This window comes from Apium graveolens, chromosome 8 (assembly GCF_009905375.1).
Source record: "Apium graveolens cultivar Ventura chromosome 8, ASM990537v1, whole genome shotgun sequence".
Classification (NCBI taxonomy): Eukaryota; Viridiplantae; Streptophyta; class Magnoliopsida; order Apiales; family Apiaceae; genus Apium; species Apium graveolens.
In genome coordinates, this window is record NC_133654.1 from 115,128,498 (window position 1) to 115,137,929 (window position 9,432).

The window sequence follows — 9,432 nt, forward strand, 5'->3', positions numbered from 1 at the left end:
TTAAAGTATGCCTACAAGCCACAACCTTATTTATAGTACAAACATACCAAATCCCAGTTTATTTATCTTACAACTGAATTAAACTTTATTATAAACTATTAACACTAATTAAGCCAAAAATCATCTGCTAGCTTATTCCATCTCAACCTGGATACCTAGCTTGCACACTTGTCTGGGGATCCTCGCTACCACCAGTTTCCTTTTTCACTAGAAAGAATATAAACAGATTTGCAAGTGTGGGCTAACTAGTTCAGCAAGTCTTAATGACAACACTGAGATTAAACAATGATCAACTGAAATGATATAAGGAATCAAGTTTCTTAATAAGTAATGATTAAAATTGGATATTCACTTTTATTTTTAAAAACCAAGGTTAGGCTGCTGATCAGTCACACACTAACCCGAGCAAGGCTCCCAGCTTTGCTCTATATACTGGATCCAAGGCACACATTGGCCTATTATGACCACGAATTTGGTCCGACCACGAATCTGGTCCAAATTTAAAAACAATCTAATTCCAAAATAACAAAATGATAAACAATGTAAATCAATAAGCTGAATCATAAACAATATTTATCTCGAAGCATAGGGTGATTCATAATTCCAGAAGGTATAACAATGGAATCATAAAGACTAGCTTTCGATCAAAGAAAGAATCAGAAAGTAGAAGACCAAGGATTCAAGAGTTACAAGGATTGGTCTTCTGTTATACAAAGCACAAAGGTTCGAATGTTGAACAACTCCATATCAAGAATTAGTATGTGGTAGATATATATTTGTGGAGTAGTATCGTATATATGTGGTTCGTATCTTTCCAAAGAATAAGGCTTATGGCTCAAGATCAATAAGAATCAGGGTTTAGGGTTGTTGTGTATATGTTGTGTACATGATGATTTCATGAACAAAACATGTTGGAAAGAGATTCAGTGGCCACTACACAGGATCCTTCAAGAAAGCCAAGTTGTACTGATTAAAGTTTATTCATCCTTCAAGAAGAACTTTGGGTTCAATATTATTGCAAGAAGATTGGTACTGAAGAAGATTGAAGAACTAAGAAGTGTTAGAGCTAAAGATGCACTCCCAAAGACTCTAATTATCCCCTACACAGGGAGAAGAGTGCATCTAAGGCCTTACTGGCTGATGGAGTTCATGGATGACAAAGGAGAGAGAAGATTTTTCAGATTAGAAGACCAATTGAGCATCTCCATCAATGAGACTCTTTTGGAAATGCAAGGAAAGTTAAATCTCTCAGAATCTGATGAACTGGATTTCCACAGGCAGCTCCGAAATCAGATTGAGGAAAATAACAAAAAGCTTGGAAAGAGATCCAAACCTTCAAGGAACTAGATAAATTTGCTCAGGCTAGAGGAGCATCTTGAAAATGACCGTAAGCGAAACTTTGTACATTTTGTTAATTGAAGCACTTTTCAGTATTATCTATTGTCTTTTAAAAGTTGTATTTTTAAGGTGTTTTATTATCATCAAGTGTCTCTTAATTTATGACTACAATTCCAGTAGACATAAATTGGGGTCGATTGTTGTGTATATGTTGTGTACTTGATGATTTCATGAACAAAACACCTTGGTAGATTTTACTTAGTGAAATTATGTAGCACTGGACGAATAAGGTTTATAGTCCCGACGGATGAGTCAATATAGTCCCGAAGGATGATGACTTATTGTCCATAGAGTGAGTAGCTTATGTAACAATAAGTCTGTAGCACATTTCTATATACACATTGTTTAGAATCTGTAGTAGTATTTGAGTCATATTGACCTCAGTTAGATATGCAGAATAGGTTGATTAATTGTACATAGATGATGTCTTGTAATTCTATATAAGTGAAATGAAGTCAAGTGCCTGATTGCTACCCGACGGATGAACAAACAATGAATTCGACGGATGATCAACAACCCGACGGATGATTAATAACTCGACGGATGATCATGAACCCGACGGATAAAGAATTCAAATATCTGTTGACAGTGACAACACAGTCACATGCGTCGAGTGGATGCAAATGGAATGTGGTAGCCTATTTAATTGGATTTTCGAGAACAAAGAAGCATTGTCATTTCCATGCTATTATGAAGATATTCAAAGATGCTGAAATAGAGTAATGAAGTAGCATTGTAATAGACTAGATAGTTTTTGTTTTATTATCCTATCTCATTACTTTGTAATCTTGGTGATATATATATAAACCAAGAAGTAACAACTAGAAAAGAATCTAAGATACAAGCAGAGAAACATTTGTAAGCAGAATTCTTAGCATTTCTCTGTACTCTTAGTTGTTCAATATTTGTAAGCAGTTATGAGCATTTTGCACACAGGGTTCTCTCGATATATAATATATATCTCTGGTGGAATCATTGAAATCCACCAGAAAGTTTTTAAAGACTCTTGTTTTTAATTACTTTTGTTTTGATTCATTTAAGTAATTATTCCGCATTGTGCTAATCAATTCACACTTATTTATATATATTCGAGTTAGAACAATTTCAAGAATTCCATTCAACCCCCCTTATGTAATTCTTGTCATATTGTTAAGGGACTAACAATTGGTATCAGAGCAAGCTCTTAACTTACAAAGAGTTTAAAGATCAAAACAATACAGCAAGATGAACAAGAAGGATGTTGGAGTCAAGTTTCCTTTTCTGGATAAAGATAATTACCATCATTGGAAGGTAAAGATGCATCTTCATTTGCTTTCTCAAGATGAGGCCTATGTGGACTGCATAGAAAGAGGCCCTCATGTTCCAATGAGAGCTGCAATAGGAAATGAGCCATCAGTCCCCAAGCCAAAGCATAAATGGTCTGATCCTGACATTGAACAAGTCAGGAAGGATAAAAAGGCCATGAATATCCTGTTTAATGGAGTTGATGGAGATATGTTTGACAACATTATCAACTGCAAAACTGCCAAGGATGTTTGGGATACAATACAGATCATCTGTGATGGAACTGAGCAAGTTAGAGAAAAAAAGATGCAGATCCTGATTCAGCAATATGAGCATTTTCATAATAAAGAAAGTGAGTCTCTCACTGAAATTTTTAGTAGGTTTCAAAAACTACTAAATGCTCTAAAGTTGCATGGAAGGGTCTATCAGACAAAAGAATCTAATCTGAAATTCCTTAGATCTCTTCCAAAGGAATGAAAACCAATGACAGTCTCATTAAGAACTCACAAGATTATAAGGAGTTTACTTTAGAGAGACTGTATGGCATCCTGAAAACTTATGAGCTTGAAATAGAGCAAGATGAGAGGATGGAGAGAGGAAAGAAGAAAGGAGGATCCATTGCACTAGTTGCTGAGTTGGAAAAAGGGAAGGAAAAGAAGATGGAAGCTGTTGAGTCAACTTCAAGGGTCTGTGGAAGCAAGGGCAAAGGGCTGGTAGCTGAGAATGAAGATTCTTTGAGCCAAGATGACACGGAGGACATTGATGAACACCTAGCATTTCTTTCCAGGAGATTTGCCAAGCTCAAGTTCCAGAAGAACTTTGGAGCAGCCAAACCAAATAGAAACATGGTGGATAAATCAAAATTCAAATGTTTCAAATATGGCTTGGCAGGGCATTTTGCCAGTGAGTGTAGAAAGTCAGATTCCAGTAATAAAAAATTTGAGCCTGTGGATTATAGGCAAAAATACTTTGAGCTGCTCGAACAAAATGAAAGGGCTTTCATAACACAAGAAAATGACTGGGCAGCAGATGGTCTGGATGAAGATGAAGATGTCAGCTATGTTAATCTAGCCCTAATGGCCAAGTCTGATGAGATAGAAACAAGTTCTTCAAGTAATCAGGTAATTACTACAAACCTTGCACATTTATCTAAAGCTGAGTGTAATGATGCCATAAATGACATGTCTACAGAGCTATATCATTTGCGTGTTACACTTAAGTCTCTTACTAAAGAAAATGCTAAAATCAAAGAAAACAATTTATTTTTGAGTGAGAGAAATAATGTGCTTGAGTCTCAGTTCATTGATTTTGAAAAGTTAAGAATTGAGTGTAAGATTGCCAAGGAGGAATTAACTGAGTCCTTGAAGAAAAAGAAATTTTAAAAAAGCAGCTCGAGCGTGAACAAGAGGTGATTAAGGCATGGAAAACATCCAGGGATGTCCATGCTCAAATCACCAAAGTTCAAGGAATTGAGTCTTTCTATGACACTGCCTGGAAAAAGAACAAAGAGAAACTAGAACCAAATTTGGTAGATGGAGTGCTAACAGATGTAGACTTAACGGATGATAAGGATCATCCGTCGGATAACAAAAAGGGTTATCCGTCGAATGATGAAAATCCTCATCCGTCGGCAGTGAGCAAGCCTATTAGTAAAGCCAAACTTGTTAAGTTAAATGAAAAGTACGGTTCTGTTTCCAAGAACTTTGTTTCAGGAGAATCGAGTCAGGTTAAGAAAGGGAAAAAGGCTAATGTTGGTCACATGACTGTCAAACAGTTAAGTGACAGACTTGAAAAGATTGAGGTAAAAACAGAGGCTAAAAAGAAAACGAATAGAAATGGTAAAGTAGGAATTAACAAATACAATGACTACACACTTGATAAATATGCTCCTAGAAAAATCTGTGTCAAGTGTGGTAGTGTAAATCATTTGTCTATTAATTGCAAATATGCCATGCCTACTTCCATGTTTGTGCCACCTCACTTTCCTAACATGAATGCCATGCCTCCCATGCCTATGAATGTTATGTCTACATAGAATATGAATGCACAGTTTGCTAACATGCCATTTGCACCTAATCCTTATTATGCTGCATTTAGTATGCCATAAATGCCATTTAGCATGCCTTACTGGAATAACATGTTTACTAATAGCATGCCATTCCCTGTTGATTATAACATGCATGATAATTCTGTTACAATAAATGGTTTCAAAGGCCCAACTCAAATGACCAAGGATCACTACAAGAAAAAAGTCCATAGACATCGCTTTTTGGCCGATGTCTATGTTGTTTCCCAACCGATGTTGATGTCGGTGATGTCTATTCTAGACATCGGTGAATACCCGATGTCTATACTCGATTAGACATCGATTTTAGTTAAAAAACAGATGTTTATGTGTTGATTATTTACATAAAATGCTATAAGTAAATTATTTAATAACTAAATTACACCTAATTAAACATGTTAAACATATCATGAGCTATGTTTTTTTGTCACAAAAACATCGATTTTAGTGAAAAATACTGATGTCTATGTGATGATTTTTTACAAAAAATTCTATAGCAAAATTATTTAATAACTAAATTACACCTATTAAAACATATTAAACATATATTGAGCTATGTTTTTTGTCACAAAAACATCGATAATTTTGACAGAGGTGATGTAAAATGACATATTAAACATCTTTTTCTTTAATGAAAGGTGATGTCTAATTTAGCGTATAGACATCAGTGTTTTCTAGAATGAAGTGATGTCTATGTATCATTTAGACTTGAACATGTTAGTCTTTAACATCAGTTGTTTGTCTGAAACTGATGTACATTATATTTTTTTGACATCAGTTTTGTTTGGTTAAAAGTGATATTTATAATGTTACTTGACATCAGTTTAATCTTAAACAAAGTGATTTCTATATTTCATTTAAACTTGAACTTGGATTTCTTTGACATCAGTTTTTTACCTTAAAGTGATGTACATTATCTTTTTTGACATCAGCTTTTCTTAATTGAAAGTGATGTGTAAGAAGTTTATAGACCAAATTGTGTAAAGTTTTACATCACTAATTGTGTAATTGTTGTCTGAGAACGTCAACCAAAATAGTAAAACATATGATCTGAAATCTAAACTATTACATTCTCCAGAAACCAACTAAAGACATTCAGTCTAATGAAAATTGTTGAGTATGACAACACAACTGATACAAGCAACTATGTACAGCCAATTCCTTTTAGCAATAATAACTACTATAAGCAGTTTAGAATAAGGAAATTTTGAATTACCCCTATGGAATCACTCATTGATTTCATTGACCATGTAGAAGCAGAACATGCAGAAGCAGAACAGGGTCGCACTGCAACTTTTTCAAGGAGAAGAGGATCTAGGAGGTGGTTGTGGGCTTTTGGATGACGAACGACATACATTGAGCTTGCCTAATGTTATCAAAATCCAGGCACCGGATGTAAGCACTAGGATATGCCTTCTTGCATTCCGCGATTTCATGGAGGACTTGAGATGCGTCCGTGTAACCAAACATGGGAAGCTTCCACATTGTCCAGTACCTCCCATCGTAGTAGTTAGGAATTCTGCTATTCTCGTGATAAACATACCCCAGCTGTAGACAAAAATGTTCGGAACAAGAGATCAGTATTTCAACCCCTGTTTAACAAAAAACTTCAGACCACGGAGTATTGCTTCAAGCCATTGATTTATATAATGATTTTGTGCATGCAAGAGAGAAAAGAAACAGAAAGTTCATCTCCAGAGATGGCAATTTCAAGATTGAACAAAATTATTTATCAGTGCCACAATTTGGAATGCATTTATAGAGAAATTGATAACATCGGACACACATTGAATATTTTCTATATAAAAAATATGCAGTTTCTAACATTGGAGTCCAATTTCTATCACTATCAACTATCAAGAAACAATACACTTGCTAAACTGAAAGGTTACCACATAATTTAAATTATGATAAAGAGTGGATACAAATAGCAATTTTTTTTAAGAATTAATGGTTGTATTCTAGATGTTACCTTTGCTAAACAAAGGGAGTTCACAATACAATTCAATTACCAGAAGTCACACTTTCTGCAACAACTAATTGTCATATCTCTTTAACACTTAAAATTGATGCAATTGTAGATAAAAACAATTAAGAACTATCTAGCTGAACAAAAACTGTAGAACATTGCCAGCAGGATATGTATTAATCATACTAATAAAGAAATTATGAAGTATCTATCTTACTGCATCAAATTCAAGGAATGGAATCCATCATTTTTTCATCATGTAATCAATTTCCCTAGCGATTGAATCATCGGTGAGAGGTGGAAGGTAGGAGAGAGTCTCAAACTTCTTGTTATCAATCGGATTCCAAGTTTGTTTACACACAAACGAGAGCCAACTATAAGCAGTACAAAAGGTGGTAATATAAGCAGCTTAAAAAAATTAAAAATAAAAATACAAGTTCCGATCAAAGTACCTTCATACAGTGAGTTTTAGATCCATTCGAATCAGCTTTGGCGGGCTAGGTTTTAAGCCAACATAGGTGGATCCATGCCACCGGAGCCGAAAAGCTTGCAGCAGATATAATTGATTTATTACCAAACTGATCTAGAGCACAACTGGAAACACAAAACTAGAGACTAGCACAAGATAAATAGATTAATAGATTTTTCAGATTATGTAGAGTGTGAAGATGCGACTGAATAATCGTTTTTGGGTTTTGATATCATCAATCCATAATTTTCTCAGATTGGAAGGGCTGGGCTCGTCAAATGGATTTTGTGTTCCATGCTCAAAGTAGCTAAGATAAATTCACGTAATATGAGGTCAAAGTCAACATGAGGCTGCAGGATTGGAAATTCAAGACAGTGCGAGAGAGATACGATAAGAAGCTTGTTTAAACATTTGTGAGGTCATTTACAATGACAAAGAAGAAGTGACATTAATATGTAGCATGTTTGATAAATTATATATTTGGGAAAGTGCATCGTCAGATTCCTTCTAGAATGAGAGAATAACAAACACTAATGCAAGAACTTGCTATGAAGAAAAAGTTAAATACTAGTAGAAAGATTCTAAAAAGGATTATACCCGTAGATAGCGTAAAAAGACTTTTTCATGTTGACATATAATTAAGCATAACGGTAAAATAAATATATTGTACAATACACCTCACCTTCTCCATAAGAGACACTAATATTTTTGCAAAACAAGGGAATGATGGAACCAGTGGCTTCAGGGTGATACGTGGAGAAGCAAATACCTGCAAGTCAACCACCTGAAACACTCTCAGGAATTAGAATTCACAATAATATGAGGAAGAAATATGTGTGTATGTGTGTGTGAGAGAGAGAGAGAGATCATGTAAGTCAAAGCAATACCATTTAATATGTGTGTGTGGGTGTATTCTTGTGCTCTTCCCAGCTGGTAGTGGGATCTAAAAGAAATGAATTAAGACTACCTGAACAGTGGCTTTCAATCCAAATGCCTTGGCTGCTACAAGGATGTTAGGGTTCCCTGCCCACTTCAGTGTTGGTTCCATAATCAATTCCTTCTCCTCAGTGCTATAAACTTTCATCCTGGCATGGAATGGCTTTAATTAAAGTGCATGATAGAAACTTAAATATATTATATATCAAGGAGTTAAAGGGTGGAAAAGATGAAAGTCATTATGTATGCAGTACTGGGTGAACTGCTCATAGACAGACCGAAAGCAGTAACTAGGCCGCTCTCATAAGAGTTTTTAGAACCGTAAAAAGTTATTTCAATGAATGCATGAGTATTTGGTAGATCGTAATTAGTAATTAGCACATAAAACTCACGTAATTAGTATTTTTCAAGAAACTCATGAAAACGATATTCTGAGATTCTCTTTTATCGTCTTCAAACTGCTGTGCTACTGAAACATTTCTCTTGAGACATTTAGTGGTAAGGTATCTGAATCAACAAGTCCCTAACTAGAAAGAATCATATCAGCAAATCAATCAGTGGTCACATATTTCATATTGTGACTCGAACAGGTTACACTATTTCATGTACTCGGTCTTTCTTTAACAAAAGAAAACATACCTAAAGAGAACCCGTTCTTCGATGATTCTGTGAGTGCAGTGTCAACAATCTATTTGAGACGTATCAGCTTAGACCCTCGCATGACAGCATTACAAGTTATCAGTACCTTTGGTTTACAATCACTTATTCTTTGGGCAATAGATTCAGCAGAGAATCCAGCAAAAACAACCTGGAAAAAATCAAAATTGCAGTACTTCGATAAATGCTTGTTCAAAGACATCACAGATTGTAAGCACCAGAATTCTAGTAACAAAGGACAGGGGTCTTTTTATCATACCGAGTGGACTGCAACGATTCGAAATACTAAAATAGTTAAGATACTAAAATTCCAGAACTAAATGCATAACATAAAGATAAAAAGCTAAATTTTCATGAAAATAGAATCTTACCTTACACAGGCAAAGAACATGCAAAGAGAAGACAAATGAAACAATCAGGAACTTATCAAATGCCTTCTATAACTTTACCCAAAAAAGTCATTGACAACTGTCTTGCCATTCCTTGACTCAAGTCATAGACGTTCAAGCATACCTTGTGACCTTCCTGAAACCAATAAGCAACTATAATTAAATGCTGAAAATGTACAAATTAGTGACAACAATTTGTTAACAAAAACATACAGGGAAATTCATACAATTAGATATCCAACACAGTTCCCTTTGACATAATTAG

General features: G+C 34.9%; 1 long non-coding RNA gene across 1 annotated transcript; it reads right to left on the minus strand.

The window, feature by feature from the left end:
* Nucleotides 1–7,519: 7,519 nt before the first annotated feature.
* LOC141677202 (uncharacterized) lies at nt 7,520–8,261 on the minus strand. The gene is made up of 3 exons (XR_012557361.1): nt 8,153–8,261; nt 7,868–7,969; nt 7,520–7,535 (listed from the first exon to the last, which is right to left on the minus strand). It is a non-coding gene; the product is annotated as an uncharacterized LOC141677202 (long non-coding RNA).
* Nucleotides 8,262–9,432: the final 1,171 nt, after the last annotated feature.